This window comes from Euprymna scolopes, chromosome 18, assembly GCF_053919585.1.
Source record: "Euprymna scolopes isolate OS-2025 chromosome 18, ASM5391958v1, whole genome shotgun sequence".
Classification (NCBI taxonomy): domain Eukaryota; kingdom Metazoa; phylum Mollusca; class Cephalopoda; order Sepiida; family Sepiolidae; genus Euprymna; species Euprymna scolopes.
The window spans coordinates 70652409-70670426 of NC_136499.1; the positions used below are offsets into that span (position 1 = coordinate 70652409).

The 18018-nt window shown below is 35.3% G+C and overlaps 1 protein-coding gene across 9 annotated transcripts in view; it reads left to right on the plus strand.

Moving 5' to 3' along the window:
• LOC145297652 (N-acetylated-alpha-linked acidic dipeptidase 2-like) overlaps window positions 1-18018 on the plus strand; it is a 1311662-nt gene that overhangs the window by 353001 nt on the left and 940643 nt on the right. For 2 of the 9 annotated variants that reach the window (XM_080143812.1, XM_080143813.1), the window contains exon 2: window positions 3339-3367. The exons of the other annotated variants lie outside the window; for them this stretch is intronic. The gene's annotated coding sequence lies outside the window, so the exon portion shown is untranslated. The remainder of the gene's footprint in view (window positions 1-3338; window positions 3368-18018) is intronic. 9 annotated transcript variants of the gene reach the window in all.

Genomic DNA, 18018 nt, shown 5'->3' on the forward strand with positions numbered 1-18018 from the left:
ATATATATATATATATATATATATATATATATATATATATATATATTGGCATCGTTCAATCTTGGAAGAATATACAGTGGCATTAAGAGCACGAAGCCTGGAGACCAAGCTGTTACCTATTCAGCAGACTTCTCTTTTTCACGTCATTGATGTTGTCCATTGGAAAAGCAACAACTGATACACACGACTATCGTGCCGTCACAGGATTTGCAAAAACGTTGCTTTCTCTCCTTAATATACATATATTAGGAATGAGGATGGTTAAGTGGTTAACTAAACGCACTGAAAACCTGGTGTGCCAAGTTCGAATCTAGTTCAGTCTACAGAAACAGAAAACCACACTTGACTTTGTATTTAACTTTCTGAAAAGGAGGTAAATAAAGTACAGGAGCCGTGAAACTTAATCCAGTTTGAAACCAACGGTGAAACATAATCCAGTTTGAAACCAACGGTGAAACATAATCCAGTTTGAAACCAACGGTGAAACAATCCAGTTTGAAACCAACGGTGAAACTTAATCCAGTTTGAAACCAACGATGAAACTTAATCCAGTTTGAAACCAACGGTGAAACTTAATTCAGTTTGAAAGCCGCGGTAAAACTTAATCCAGTTTGAAACCAACGGTGAAACTTAATTCAGTTTGAAACCCACGGTAAAACTTAATCCAGTTTGAAACCAACAGTGAAACTTAATTCAGTTTGAAACGACGGTGAAACTTAATCCAGTTTGAAACCAACGGTAAAACTTAATTCAGTTTGAAACCCACGGTAAAACTTAATCCAGTTTGAAACCAACAGTGAAACTTAATTCAGTTTGAAACGACGGTGAAACTTAATTTTTTTCACGGCTAGTTTCAAACTAGCCGTGAAATCAACATGATGGCAACAATATCACCACTGTTTTTTTTTTAAAACATTAATTTCACAATAGGATTACTTAGATAAGGAGTGTCACTTTTCTTTATCTTTCTCTTCTTTACGACAATTATGAAGAGGTAAATGAATAAAAGCCAGGGTTATTTTTAAAGGCATATAATAGCACGGTGGCTTTTTTGGTGGCAAGTTCAGGTGGCTAAAAACGAGCAATTTTAAAGATACTAGGGGAAGTGAGAGAGGGAAAGAGAAGAGAGAGGGAATAAGAAGGAGGTTACGGACAAGATTGATTATTATGGAATGGTCAAATATGATAACGGTCAGTGGAAAGGGTAGGATCTGTTTACTAGGAGCAAGAATTGCAAATTATTTGTTGACATCGGCCTTGAAAACAACTATGTTGTAGTCAGCAGGTAAGCAGTCCTATAGTATTTTGTTCCACAGATTCAGCGTTGCTTCTTACCATTGATTTCTTCATGGCAACGACCATTGGTCTTCACTGAAATTTGGGTGGCAATAAGCCTCTCCAAGATTCCAATCCTCTTTGCACTCAACCAACGGAGGTCTGGTTTGTGCTTTCTCTTCTCAGACTATCCATCCTCCTTGACCCTCATTTATTTTGTGTGATGTCAGTTTATGGTGACACAAAAAAAAAAGAAAGGGGAGGACGGTATCTTACAGGCATACCGTTGATTCCATGTGATGTTCTTTTGCATTTTACATCTTCTGCATGTCGTTTCTGTGTGTCCAATTTGTGTCTATAGTTTTTGTGTGTTTGTCTTCACATTCAATGGTTTTCCTTAATGTTTCTGCAGTTTTCATTATTGTTATCTGTTGTATCTTCTCAGCCATCTCTCCCATTCTTTTTTCAAAGTTTTTCGGTATTGTTCCTAGTGCTCCTACTACGAGTTGTGTCATCTTCACTTTCTTCATTTTTCAGATCCCTTTAATCTCTCTGACTAGTTCTATGTATTTGCTCTGCTTCTCCGTGTCTTTGATCTTCACTCTGTGGTCTGGTGGAATGGCAAAATATACAATCTGGTGGGACTTTTCTTTCTTGTTAACTATTATTATATCCGGTCTTCTTGCTTGGATGGGTTTATCTATTTGTATATCCATGTCCCATAGAATCTTGTGACTTTCATTTTCCAGTACTGCTTCCGTTTGTGTTTGTACCATTTGTTTAGGTGTTCAAGATGCAATCGTCTGCATAATTGCCAGTGTACTGCTTCCCCTACTTGATCGTGTCTATATTTATATTCTTTGTGTGCTAGTTTGCTTCATTCACTTATAATGTGTTTATTGTATCGTCTCTTTGTCTGCAGAGTCTGGAAGTGCTGTTTTCTTGCCGATCCTTGCTTTGATATGATTGATTCTAATTGTGTTATCTTGTGCGACTGTTATTAAGGATTCAGTTTCCCTGTTTAGGTTTCCTTTTTGTAGTCATTTCCAAATTTTTTTGTTAGTCTCATCTTTTTTCATTCTTATGAATTGTCTGTGTAGCTATTTCTCTTCCCATTTTTATTTCCTCGTCTTATCACTTGTCTCTTTTTTTTATTTTGTTTGTTTTTCCGTGTCTCTTGCAGCAGTAATTATTCTTTCGGTGTTCTGCATTATGTATTTTCCTAATTCTTTTTTTTGTATGTGTTATTTACATAGTCTTTTATACAAACCAGTCTTCTTCCTCCGTCTTTCCTTTTGACATAGAGTCGGTCAGTATCGTTAGTTGTAGTGCATTGTGCATAGTCATGAGTTTCCTGGTCTTCTGGTCGAGATTCCTTAATTCTTCTTTGGTCCATCTTATAAACGGTCCAGAGTATCTTACTAGTGACACTACCCATGTGTTTATTCCATTTAATTAGGTTTCTACTGTATAATTTAGTTTAGAGGAGTTTTCTTATTCTTATTTTCGAATTTTCTCTTTTGTTGTTATTGTTGTTGTCGTCGTCGTCATCATCATCATTAATATATTAAACAAGAGAAAGGAATGGGTTGAGAAGAGGTGAAAGAGGGGTTTGGGAAAAAGATGTGGTAAAACGAGGAAGGAAACAAAAAAGATAGATGAGTTTAGATAGATAGATAGATAGATAGATAGAAATTATGTAAGACACACTTTTTAACCTCTTTTATTTTGTTTTTATGTCCTTGGGCAACGCCGGGTTGCCTTGCTAGTTACTATATATTGATTAGTTCAAAGAAAATATTAAAAGCCACTTCATTCTGATGTTTTTTATTTCACATTTTTTATGTGAACATGTAAAAATGATTTCAGTTCATGATTAATTGCATGTTGAAAAACAAAAAATAATTGAAAGCAAGGAGATAATTTCTTTTAACTTTTTCCTAATTATTTTCCTTTTTATTTTTATTTAAAAAGAAAATGTTCTTGGTTTGTTTTCTTTTTAATTAAATTTGAATATTTGTATACTTATATTTTTATTTATTTATTTTTTATTGTAATTACAGGTGAGTGGTTCTTACTGAATTTGCTGTTGGTAAGGCATTTTTTCTTTTACATTTTTCTGCATTGTTCTCTTAACATCAGGCTCATCATCCTTATCAGATAATGAGAAAGAATAGACTAAGCGAAAAAAAAAAAAAGGTCCAGTTTGGTTGAGCAGAATCGCTGTAGGAGTAGAGAATATAGTAATTAAAACCATGTTTTGATTCCAACTCGTAGGATTCCAAAATATCTCCAACTTCAATTCTTTATTTTAAAGTCTTCCAATATTTAGGTTGTCTGTTGGTTTCTTTCTTACTAGTCTAACTTTAACTCATTTATTCTGACTGCAAGTCTGCAACCCTTATTAGAATTGGAAGTCAAGAAGGACCTTTCTTCACTGACTAAGCACAGAACAGATACCATGCTCTGATCTCAGCATGAAGGTTGGGAAATTTTGTTATTTTTTATTTCTTATTTAACTTTGTATTTCTTTCTCCTTTCTTGATTCCCAAATTTTGAACCCATGATTGTTCTGCTTTGGTAGCCTTCATTTTACACGAGTAGGAAATGAATCTCCTGGCCAGCGTTTTGGGATTTTGCCAAACGTTCAAGATTATATCTCCCAGTTGCAGCAAGAATTAATTCCTGCAAGCTAACATTGCAGTACACATAGATTAAAAGATGTTGATCATAAACTTTATTGCACTTATAATTTTTAAGACCGTTGAAATATATTTGGAAATTCTTGGATTTTATACACCAATGTTTATTTTTGGTTTCATTTATAAAATTCATAATACTTTCTGCAATCCAAACATATTTGGTATAAATAAGCTTCATATAGTGGGGGATTAAATTATCTAAAATTTATTCTTGTTATTATTTATAGAATCTAGTCAAGTTAAATTCCTAAAACATCATTTAACCATATTGTCCTTGAATTGCATTTTTCTTTTTAAAACGAATCTACTTCAATCTAAACGATAATAAAAATAATAATCTTCTTGCTCAGGTAATTCGGCAATACCTTGGGAATACTAATATGCAACATCAGGTCTACAAGTGGTAATTTTTGGACAGTGGAATTGCAAATGTTTAGCCATCTTGTCCCAGACAAGTTTAAGACAATGGTGTATGAACCACCATTTTTTGAAAAGTGGTGCAAGCTAGGGAAGAAGTCAGTTCAACATAATCAGAGTAAATTCCATTACAATGGAAAAAACAACAGCATAATTCTGAATATGTCTACATGAAATGCTATGCTTCTTCAAAAGTCAATGTTTACTTTCAATATATATCGGCATTTTAATCTATCATTTACTTAATTCATAATATATATATAATTACTTTTATAGTAAATATTTACATACATATATGCTTCATCTTAACCAAGACTCATCAGTGTGGCTACATTTGTCACTGGTTGTGGGATTCAAGCAGCAGTCTGGTGCTACTAGATAAGAATGTCTAAAGATATGATTTTTCTGATTTGAATGCACTAAACATTGATGTTATTTTTTCCTTATGATTTGCAAAACTTAATCGTGTTCTGCAAAGCCAAAAGAAGGAACAACAATTTTTCTCTACAAAACAACCAAACCAAACACCATAAATAAATATTTGAAGGTATAAACAACGTGAAGCACAAAAAATTTTGCCAAAATGATTTAACTCCAAAAACGTTGCTATGCCGTAAAACAAAACAACCAACGTAAACAACATAAATAAATGTTTGTAAAAAAAAAAAATAGACGCTTTTCATATTTACTCTACCTTTGGAAGAGGTTTTTAAATAATTATTTTTATAATTTTTCTTTTTCTTTTACAAAGGAGTCATCACGTGTCAAGGCCCAGGAGCCACTAGAGGATAATTATGAACATTTTGTTTTTAATATCAACGTATATGAGGTGCCTTAAATAAGTTTCCAAACTTTTTTTGTATAGGCACTTTTATTGATAATACATACATGAAACACTGGTCCCCTTCGAAGTAATCTCACGCGGCTGCAATGCACTTGCTGTACCATTCCAACAAATTCTGGAAGGCCCCATGGAAGTCCTCTTGTGTGAGCATGTTAATGACCCTCGTCACAGCCTCTTTCATCTCCTCAATTGTCTCATAATGACAATGTCTAAGGTTTGCCTTGAGCTTAGGGTATAACCAAAAGTCACAGAGAGCAAGGTCTGGACTTTAGGGAGGGTGAGAAACTGTTTTGATGCACATCATGGTCAAATAATCTGAGCCAAGGATGGAGTTGTGGACGGGTGCATTGTCCTGGTGGAAATGATACTGACCCGATTTGAAGAGTGCTAGCCTCTTCCTGAAATCCCTTAAAACCTCAATATAGTATTCTTTGTTGGTTGTCTGTCCAGTGGGAACCCAGTGCATGTAAGTCATGCCTATACTGTCAAAAAAAAAAAAAGGATCATCATCAGTTTCTGTGTGTATTTGCTCTGTTTGGCTTCTTGAGTCTGAGAGAGCTAGTCTGCTTCAACTGAGAATTCTATTTCTTTGTCTATCGGTCTATGTTCTAAGATGACATTTGTTGTCACATCTGGGGAGGAGCTGCTAAGAGTACCCTTGACACAGTTAAAAACCGGACTTTGAAATCTAGCGACTAAACCCCTTTTCTCCTTCCTACTTTCTCTTTCTCACAGAGGAAACCTAATAATCTATTTCTGCTCTATCTTTGTTCTCATGGCAGGTGCTCAACTGAGCTTTTATCTATGGTAGTCCCCCCTCACCTCATAGAACAATTGTAGCAGACACTCATCTAGCTACAACAACTGCAAACAATTTCCTTATTATCTATCTGTGCCTAAAACTAAACATAGATTTCATGAACAAAGTTTATTTCCTAAAACTGTGGAAAGCAATACCACAGGGTTCCTTCCCAGCTGACTATAACATGGCTGTCTTTCAAATCTAACAGGTTTCTATTGAACTATCCTCTTAAATAAATAAAGACTACAATAGTCCTACCATTATTGATAATGCCAATGTTGTCTCACTAACCAACTGGCACTCGTTAACCATTATCCTCAGGTGGCTATCAAGCCTTGATAAGTGGTAAACCTCACCCGCACTCCCACTAGTAAAAACACATCTCTCAAAAACTATTTTAGTTTCTCTGATAATATTTTTCAGAGAATTCTTTTATAACATAGTGTATATGAGTGTGTGGTAAAGTATCAGCAGCAGCAAAGAATGGCTGGCTTGCAAAGGGATGAGCAGCAGCAGTAGTTGAAAAAAGCGAATATGCAAATTAGGAAGTGTGTGCGAGAAGGAAGAAGAAGGAAAAGAAAATACACCACGTGCTCAGGGTAGAAAGAAAGTCGACGTCAAAGAAAATAGATGTGTAAAGTCGAGGATGCGAATGGGCCGGCATGTGGTCAAAGGAAAAAGGAAAGTATACACCAGTTGGACGATCGCGAGAGACTTTTAAGTGGTTTCAAAATGAGAGAAGCAAAGTGGGCATTGAAGAGAATAGACGTGTGAAGCCAAAGATGAGAATTTAAACTTTAATTCAAGCCATTTTAAAAATTAAATTTAAAAAGAGAATATCTGTTAGAGAAATTCATTGATATTCTAGCTGGGCCCAGCATGTTGTCGGAAGAAAGGGAAACGTGTGCCAGGTAAAAATGAACAGGTGTCTTTTTTTAAATGGAAGAAAGACTTTTAAAGTGGCGCTGAAAGTAACTGTAATAAATGCTTTTGTTAAAAAAAGAAAAAATGTGGACCCGGATTTTTCTTTTTTTCTTTCTAGTTTTATTTTTGTGAATTACTAAAGTAAAGTATAACAACACGTTACGTTTTTGCACTTATGCTCTTCTCTGCCCACCCCTTCACTACCTGACTATTCATTTCACATGTTTTTACTTGAAATGTTGTATATCTGCTCCTGAATGAAACTATTAGATTATTTGCTTCGTTTTCTTCTTTAGTTTGCCAGCTGTTCTGTTCATTGATTTGATTAAAGCCAGAAATATTTATCTTTGTTTTGTTTTTGTTAGTCAATGGCGTGTGGGACGTAGTCCAAAATAAACACACACACACACACACACATACACACAAAAGAAAGAAAACGTTAAAATACAAAGACACATAGCAGAAAAAAATTAAAAAAGAACAAAGATTCCATTATTTTTAAAAAAGAAAACTGATTTCTTTCAAGAACATGCTGTCTATCTAAACGGAATTGTTTCCGACAGCATTTGCGTTGGTTCTTCACCGGCCAAATTAAACCACAAAGCCAGCAAATCTCTTTAAAAATAACACTTGATGCTCCAAGAGTCTTCGATATCCAAATTCTTAAAGAAAACAAACAAACGCCCAGGAATGGAAGATATAATCTTCTGCTCTTGTTTTGACGCTAATCAAAACGGGATCGTTTGAACTGGTTTAAAGAAACACTGTTATGAACGAATGTGCCATGTTATTTGTTAAAGAGCGTGAATTTTTGACAGATTCAAAAACACTTAGAATCTCAGTGCATTTCTCTAACATATATTTTCTTTTTAAATTTAATTTTAAAAATGTTATTGAAAAACTAATGTACTTCCTCAATCAAAAATGACAAAAGAAATGCTTTGCCAATGTTCACATTCGCTATTTATCTCGATTTCTAAAACATTCATATAAAAACATAGAATTATATCAGTAATTTTATTTTTAGAGAAAAAGAAAAACACTCACCATTCCTTTTTATTATAGAGTAGAAAAATTTCTTTCCGCATTCATTTTAGACAGCAGAGTAAGACTGACTTGCTTAGCTGTCTCATTACTCCCTTTCTTTGCTTAAAATTAATTTTATCCATCTAGAAAAAGACACCTATTATACTCGCTAAGATTTACAAGCACACATACACACACATGCACAGTATGTTTGTGTGAGTTCATTCCCTGTGGATTCCGAAACGGCTGAGCCGATTTTTATGGAATTTCACACAAATGTACTTCATGTAACTGGCAGGGTTCTTAGATAGATTTTGTATCAGAATATGGTCGATAAGTATTGATAATCGAAAAAATCCACTGAAAGAAGGAACAGGTGATTTTGACCAAAGTTAACGCCTTATACGGCCTAACATCACAGTTGCATTTGAGAAGTTTTATTACCGCACAAGCAGAAAGGCCCAGTGTATAAAATCAACAGTAGATTCTTTGCTATTACAAAGGCACATTAAAAATGAATGTTTATGTTTAAAGCACAATTGAACCATGATACTTGATTTTAGCATTTTAAACTTTAATTCAAGGCATTATCACCGCACAAGTAGAAAGGCATTACAAAATTCATAGTAGGTTCTTTGATATGAAAGGAGCATGTTTGAAATTAATATTTCTGTCTAAAGCACAACTGAAGCATGATACTTGACTTTTGCATGTAAAACTTTAATTCAAGATATTATATAAAAATAATTTTATAAAATCAGCAGTAGATTCTCCATAGTGCAATGTAGACTACAATGTATTGTAGACTGTCAGTGCAGGGAGGCATGTGAAGCTTCCTCCTGCTATACCGCGATGGGTCCCTAACAAGAGTAGGCAATCAATCGATTTGGTTGAAAAATGGGCGATTTCACTGATTTCGATGACAATAAAATATGGGAGAATGAAACATTCGTTGATTATAAGTCAATCCCGGGCAACGTCAGGTCTCTCTACTAGTATAGATATGTGTGTATATGTATGTGCATATGCATGTATATGTGTGTGTGTGTAACAGAGTGCATATGAGCGCGTATGGAAATATCAGCCGCAGTCGAAGGATGGATGGCAAGTGATTGTATTAGCAGCAGGAGCAGCGTTTGAACGCGTATGCAAATTGGCATCTGAAGAAAAATAAAAAAGACGTCAAGTAATCAGGGAGAAGGAAGGTTGACGCCGAAGGAGATGGATGTGTAAAGTGAAGGGGAGAATGGTTTGGCTGTGAGAAACGCTTCCAGGTAAAATGGACATGGAGTAACGAGTGACTTTTAAGCTGGTGTCGAGATGGGGAGAAAGAAAAACGGTAATAAACCGCTTATGTTAAAACAAGAAAGAATGCCGACCCGGATTGTATTTGTTTACTGTTTGTAGCTGTGACAGTAACGAACACGGCATATATATATATATATATATATATATATATATATATATATATATATATATATTCCAGGTCAAAGTTATTCAGGAGGTGGTTGGTTGTTTTTGTTTTACGGCATATCAACCGTTTTCGGGTTATTTAATGCCGAATCCAAAGATTTGGAAGAAAAAAATTTTTTAATAGAATATATTTGTTGTTTTCAAGTCGGTTTCTATTTAACCCATAGTTGGGACCCTAACAGGTACTACCACTCCGGGTCAGAGTGGATCTGGGAGCAATGGTAATTAAAGGGTGGCTCCACACTCCCCAAAGCCCTCAAGCTGGGGCCTCACCACTGGATATAGTTTAAGGTCATATCCAGGACCCCCATTGAGGGACTTTTACCCTGTAATGCCCCACCGACAGGGCCTTATTCAGGAGGTGAAACCCATGAATTAAACGGGGTTATTAAGAGTACTCAGTAAAAAAGAGGCAAATATATTATTTTTATATACAAGTATTACTTGTAATGCTTGTCTATATAAATAAAAATAATATATATGTGTGTGTGTGTGTGTGTGTGTGTGTGTGTGTGTGTTATATTAGATACTATCTTGATAAAAGGATTCTCGATATTATAGATAGAGCATTTAATATCAGAAAAAATTAAATGATGAAAAATAAAATTTACAATATTTATTGGTTCATGTCTTCAAAATCAATAATATACCAGAAAAATTTTCATTTTTTATATTCCATTTTTTGTTACTCTTTTTGGATTCTTGGACTTCATTTTCAAATTCCCGCTATTATTTTAAATAACTTCACCATTCAAATATATATGAAAACTAGCAATATACTACTTTTATTTTGCGTGTGACTTCCTCTGAACGGAAAAGCCTTATTTTTAAACACCATGTAATAAAGAAAAAAAATTGCTCGTCATTTAATAAAATTTTCCCGACTGAAAGAATACTACGTAAATATGCATCTACGAGGGGCGTGCAATAAGTAATGCCACTGACCCACTTCCCGTTGTCTGATCTAGCTGAAATTTTACATGTGCAATGATTTATATCGCTATGCGTGATGTGGCAAACAACAGCTCTGAACTAATTGTGGTTTCTGTTTTAACGGTGTTTGAACTGAGTCAGGTGTGAAATGAAGCCTGTTGAATGTCGAGCAATGATCCGGTTTTTGTATTTGAAAGGACGCACACCACAGGAGACTTTTGATGAAAGGAAAGAAACTTATGGTGTATAATGCCCCATCATATGACCTTGTAAAACGCTGGCACCGTGAATTCAAACATGGCCGGAAGGCTGTGGAAACAGCTCCCGGACCTGGTCGTTCCCCTTCTGCCATTGATGAGGCATCTGTGCGTCAAGTTGAGGCTGCCATTTTGGAAGATCGGTGCATTACTATTCGCCAAATAGCCCAAGATGTCAAGATTAGTTCAGGGTCTGTGGAAACTATCATTCATGACCATTTGCATATGCATAAGGTGTCTGCCAGATGGATTCCCAGGTTGCTCACACCATTCCAGAAATGAGAACGCGTCAAGTGCTCGAGGATGAATTTGGAGATGTGCCAAGAAGATGAGTCAAAATTTTTCAAAAGACTGATTACACAGGATGAAACCTGGGTCCATCACTATGACCCAGAGATTAAAGCCCAGCCAATGCAGTGGAAGTACTTGGACTCACCACCTCCGAAGAAGGCAAAGCTGCAGCCCTCTGCTGGCAAGGTCATGCTCACAGTCTTCTGGGACCAGGAGGGAGTAGTGATGACAGATTTCCTCGCAAAGGGTACCACAATTACAGGAGCCTATTATGCTTCACTTTTGAGGAAATTAAGGGAAGCTATCAAAATCAAGAGGTGGGGCAAGATCAGCAAAGGTACCCTCCTCCTGCAGGACAACGCTCCGGTCCACAACTCGCATGTTGCCAGATCAGAAGCACGGGCGTGTGGTTATGAAATCCCACCCCATCCTCCCTACTCTCCCGACCTTGCACCCTCTGACTTTCACCTCTTCCCACCCATGAAGTTGTTTTTGAAAGGAAAGCGTTTCCCAGATGATGCAGCCTTGATTACTGATGTCACATCGTGGTTGGAGGACCAACCTGGGGTGTTCTACAAAAACGGTCTCCAGAGCTGCATCAAACGATGGGAGAAATGCATAACTCTGAGTGGTTCCTATGTAGAGAAAGACTAATAACTGTGCCAAGTTTCTGTACTCTACTCCTATGGGAAGTGGGCCAGGGGCACGCCCCTCGTAAATATATGAGTAATAATCAAAACCTGTGCACATACCTAACTTTATATATGGAGAGATTTTGTTACAAGCTATGAACATCCTTGTGGCATTTACAAATGACTGCACCCAACATTAAGCATAACCTCATGTCACATCATGCTCTCGTGGCGAAGCACATAAATCACAATTGTTTTCATTGTTAAGATGATTTTTTTAAAAGCCAAAAACGCATACTGTCAGCAAATGTTAATTTATCCAACGTAATTGAATTACGGATGTTTCTTTTGCCTGCTTTTATTGTTTTCTAGCAATAACATTCTTTACGCAGCTACAAACGAAATAGAAATTTGTTGTTTGAGAATATTCAGTTGTAGCAATTTTCATTATACAAAATTGGAAACGTTCAGATAGGTATAAGATGCATGGATCAATATAGACATAAATCAATCAATCAATACATGCTTGTATCTATTTGTGAAAAACATGTATCGAGTTCATACAATAACAACAGTATGCGTTCAGGCATAGTTTCAAACTTGAAGCATCATTACTACTAGCTCAGAGTGCCCCAACAGTGTCTCATGATAGCAAGAAAATTTGAAGACACATTTCGAAGCATGTTTTATTAAAAAGATTGGTACAAGGTTAAACTGCGAGAAGTAAAAGCTTCCAGTTTTTCTGCAATAATCTTTGATTTTTATGGATATTTTTTTGAAGAGAAATCAATTCTATATAGTCATCTCCTAAATTTCACTAGATTTTTTTTCTATATTTTTACGTTTTTTTTTGTTGTTGTGACAGGCAAGTGAGAAATTAGAAATCGTACTATAAACAACATTAAAGAACTTTACATTATTGCTAAGAACAGCTGGCGATGTTACTTTTCCATAAAGGATTTTTGGGCAAATATATATATATATATATATATATATATATATATATATAGTTTTTTTTAAATACAATTATCCACTGACACGGATTTCGTCTTCTACGACTTATCAGAGTGGCTGAATCTAGCGGGATTCAAAATCGGAACCCTGCGCTCGACTGTCTAGATGTATCGCAATTTATTTAGATGTTATTTGTTTTTGCGATACTTTTGAATGAATTCAATTATTTACGAAAGTGCATTTTTACCTAAATGCGAGTTGGGAATAATTTTCCCTTTAACCAACTTGGTACCTCCACATGGGGAGCGGCATACATATTGTTTTATTTTTTTAAATACAAATATCCACTGGCACGTGTTTCGTCGTCTATGCCTCATCAGAGTGGCTGAATCTAGCGAGATTCGAAATCGGGATCCTGCGGCAATGAGCCTAAACACTTTATCAGCGCATCCATCCCAATCGACTGTCTGGATGTATCGCAATTTATTTAGATGTTATTTGTTTTGGTTTCTGCGAAACGTTTTGAATGAATTCAGTTATTTACGAAAGTGCATTTTTACCTAAATGCGAGTTGGGAATAATTTATATATATATATATATATATATATTGTCCACAGACAAACTGTTTAATTGTATCATAGCCTTTCAGTGTTGCTAGACTAACACCACTTTCAAGTCAGTGATCGAACCTTCGACCATCTAGTGACAGTCGTCAGTTTTACCATTAGCATGTGGGAAGAAGTGCTTGCAAGTGCTATCTACAATGCCCACCGTGCTCAATTTTTTTATTTACAAAGAGCTTTGCATTACACTAAGAATCAGCAGGAAACATTACCTAATGACACTGCTCGACCTGATTACCGTCATACATGGGCAGACTGTTTCACTGTATCTTCACAGTCTTCAGTGTGGTTCGATATGCAAATATGCTCGGCTGAAATTGAAACTCATACATTTTTTCGATGGTCTAGCTTTTATCCACTGTGCCATTAGCACAAGTGAGAAATGCATCTCTTACTGCTTATGTAAACAATATCAGCAACCAAAGAGTACTCTATTCGTTTTTACAAGTAGTTTTGCATTTCTACTAATGAAAGCTGACCAAAGTCAAATTCTCTGTAAATAGATCTTATAAGGATGATATAGTATTATCTATATACATAAAAGGCAAAACGGCCGCACATGTTTTTATATGTCCAAGAAAGGCTTTTTTTCGGGGGAGTTCTTGGGGGGGGTACAATTTTTTAGAACTTTTTATATACTTCCTAGATTGTAATATCTACGATTTGCGAACGCAGGTCGTCTCTATCTTTTATTTGAGCAACTTTTACAAAATTCACACTATTCCTTCCTCTCATGTGTTTGTTCGTGTTTTTCGCAAAGGCAAATTCCTGACTTTTGTAACAGGGATGTCTTGAAGGCAATTAACTTTGATCACTGTGGGGAAAACCTTCATATCAAACAATTGCTATTCATTTGGACGCTGCCAGAGTTTCCCCTTTTTCAGGGGACTGACCTCAAGGGGAAGAAAATAAATACCACGAGAGAAAGCGCAAGCTCGACTGGCCCCAGGCCAGGTTTAAAAGCCACTTTCATTTCTGCGCCAACTCCTATGAATCTTAACTTAATTATCATTGAGTCGACAATTTTTTGATTGACATTGGTTAATTTGAACACTTTTCACTTCCTGTGGCGTCATAGCGTAGCGGTAAGATGTCAGGTTTCCTTTCACTTTCTTTTCAACCTTTGCATTACGGGTCCGAGCCTGCCTGCCTGCCTACTAACAGTTTGTTTTTTTCTTTTACACCTCCAAACACCCGGGCAACGCCGGGTACCCCAGCTAGTTGTATTAAATATTTGCATCTGGATGACGTATATCTTTTCTTGTAATTTGTGAAGAATGAACATTGTTTATCTACTAAAGGCTTTTACATTATTTGACCTAAGAAAATAAATTTCATAGGAATAATTCCTCTATTTATGAAGATTGTGCTATGCATTCATATTAATCAATTTTTCTTTAAAGTGCTTTCCCATCCTCAAGGGTATATGATCCACCTCCCTACTTAAACATTTTTAATCTCTGATTTTAATATGTTGATTAATTCATATCAAGCAAAGTTTAACCCGACGGTCACTACTAAAATGAGTGACAATTTGGGAATTCCAGTTGCTGTATGTGCTCGCCACTTATTTCGGCATTGTTATCAGATTGTCACTGAACTGAGAGGTGTGGTTGAGGATTGCACAACACTTGCCTCACAATTGCATGCACGGCTACAATTACAGGGGTGTCCATTATCTGTTGAGACTGAGGCATCAATTGGAGGCATCATGTGTAGTATAATGCTGGACAGTGGCGGTTCGTGCATGGAGCTGTGGGACTGCAGCACCCCCAAGTTATTTCTACATAATATTAATGATAAAATTAAAAATAATACGTTTTTTTTTTATTATTATTATTTTATTTTTTTCTATGTGTACATTATAAAATCATTAAGTTTAATGTCGGTATCTCCAAATTCATATAAAAACAAAAATAAAACTTGCGTAGAGCTGTGAAATTCAGTTGCACTTTCTTAATGAAATTCTCTTGTGCGCATGCGTGCTTTAGACGCTTTAGACGGCCAATGAAAGCCGCTTGAGGAACTGTTGCTTGTCACAGCTCTGCGTCGTGAAATTCGTTGTTTGCTTAGAGTGTGAGCCTGTATAAATATGATAACATTGTTATTGAAAAAAACAAAAAAAAAAAACAAAAAAAAAACGAAAAGGAGGTTTATATACAATTTTTTAAAATTATTATTAAAATCTGCATATAACGTGTTCTTGTACATAAAATATTGTACTTTATAAAATATAGTGTTTTAGCGTTCCGATTTAATTCGGTAGCAGACGGAAATATATAATATGCAGAAACTGTTTTTTTTTTTATCAAAAGTATTCGGGGATTTAGCAGTGAAACTAAAAAGCGACCAAGGATAAAAATCAAATATACAATAAATAAATCTTACCATAAAAATAAAGTTACTTTTCCATCTACCTGCCTTTTTGTTTGTTTGTTTTAAGTACTTTTAAATGCTATTTATTTTGCAACAACTAAACTTTACAAAAAAAACAAAAACTGTTTACATTTTTTCCTAGAAGCAAACAAACGAAGAAACAGTTTATGTTGAAAATACATTTTAGTTAAAAATCTTTTTAACTTGTATGTTTTAGATATAAAAAATTAGCATTTATTTGCCTTCAACGAGGACAATGTTAGAAGTTTTACACTTTGAAAAATGGATTTTTTACCCAAGTTTTTTTTTAATTAAAATATGTTTGTAAGTAAAAAAAACAGTTTTTATAATTATGCATTTTTAAACTTTACATTGAATTTGTTAGTAGATGGGAAAGATAATATGCATTAAAAAAAAAGACATTGAAATCCTTCTGGATTAAGACAATTTTAATTTTTTGTTTTCTTTGGGGAGAAAGCTACATTAAAATTCAATGTTTTATAATGTTTATATATGACATCCTATTTTCTTATAATACGTCTCCACTTTGTGTCGATCTTTTTTATTATTCTGTAAAGTGTACATAATTTAAAAAAATATTTTGAATAAAAAAGTTTTTGCATATTATCTATTTCTGATTGATTATTTGTCTTTGTTATATTTTTGAATATTTGTTTATTATTTAATTAAATATTTATTTATATATTCGAATTTCTTTTACACGATATTAAAAAATACATAAAATTTTCGAAGCAGCACCCCCACTAATCTCAGGCACGAGCTGCCACTGATACTGGATATACATATATATTTTTTTTTAATTGCATTTTTTACCCCAAACAAGTCACAGTGCCACTTGGATGTAGGGCGCTACTATCTGGGACATAATTGCAGGGATACTATGACTGGAGGTGAGCAGCAAGATGTCTGTTTACACTTGAACTTCTGCATGTCAGTACAGTCGGGAAAGCAAGAACCTGAAAGGAAATTTCAATATCCAGCAGTTCTGGGGAAGAAACTATTAGAGTAGAAGGCTTTCTGGCATCTGGTGATCTCTACTGTGTAGGGGTGGGATTTTGTTGCCTGTCGGGTTTTTCAAGGGTATTTACGTCAAGGGGTTAGAAGGGTTTGTAGTTCCTGGGAGCATATACCATTAAAATACTTATAAAACAGGTAGAAAGATGTAACATTTCGTTGGTGGGAAAAAGGCTGAAGCCTAGCTGACAGTTCGAGACCTATTAGGTTAGTGACTCTCTTCTGAACCCTGACCAGGAGTGAGAGACTAGTAGCAGATGCACCAGCCCAAATGTCACAGCAGTACTCCATACATGAGCGAATGGTGACTTTGTAGAAGTACAGGATACTTACAGGCATAAGTAACTTTCTAGCAGAGTAGAGAGAGCCCACCTTCTTCGCAGCAGCCGCGGCAATGCCCTCAATGTATTTGTTCCAGCTCATGTTCCCTGTGAACGTTAAGCTGAGGAGTTTTAACGAAGTACTTTCAGGTAATGTACCCTTCCTGTAGGGTTTCCACTATTGCCTTAGATATGTGTTCATTTGTTTTCCCCTTATGCTTACCATAGAGCATGGTATCGTCAGCAAATATATCAGAGATAATTTGATCAGGGAAGTCATTTATGAATATCAGGAATAATAAAGGTCCAAGGATCGACCCCTGGGACACACCTGCATTTATATCATATTGTTTTGGTGTGCGTCCATCGAGGACAACTCGGATTATTCTCTTACTTAAAAAGGATTTAATTATGTTAAGTATTCATCCAGTAATACCATATGATCTGATTTTCCTGAGAAGACCCTATGCCATATCCTGTCAAAAGCCTTATATATATCTAAGACTACTGCTCTACCTTCCCCTGCTTTATCCAGTGCATGGTAAGTACATAATTTTAATAAGTTTATTAGATTAGAAATACGAACGAAGTCCTTAATTAACTAATTTCCCCATGAGTTATACAAAAGTCAGTTTTTTTAATGTGAGGCAATCTGGATTTGGACCAAATCTATAAGGAGTTCTTCTTCACTGATAGAGTACAAAAAATATAAAGTGCTGTATCAGAACATTTACTAGATTTTTCTCTTTTCCAAAAGGTCAAATTGTCTCAATTTGAAACCACGTAATAAAAACAAAATTGTAATAAAAACTTGAAACACAATGAAGAGAAATTGGAGATCTCAATATTCCTTTGACCTCGCGTTAATAAGACAAACAATTAGTCAATTAGTATCTGGATAAAAGTGGGCCAAAATAATAAGCAATTATGAAATTGTTTTTTTGTTTTTGTTTTTTTTACACAAGGTAGTCACCACTTATCAAGGCCCGGAAGCCACTCGGGGATAAGGGTTATTGTGTGTACAGTACGTTAGTATTGGAGATTTGATAAAGTGTCTTACTTAAGGGGCAGTTCATCAGGAATTTGTTTATGTTGGCCAATACTATAAATTAAAAATATCGTTTCAGAAATTAG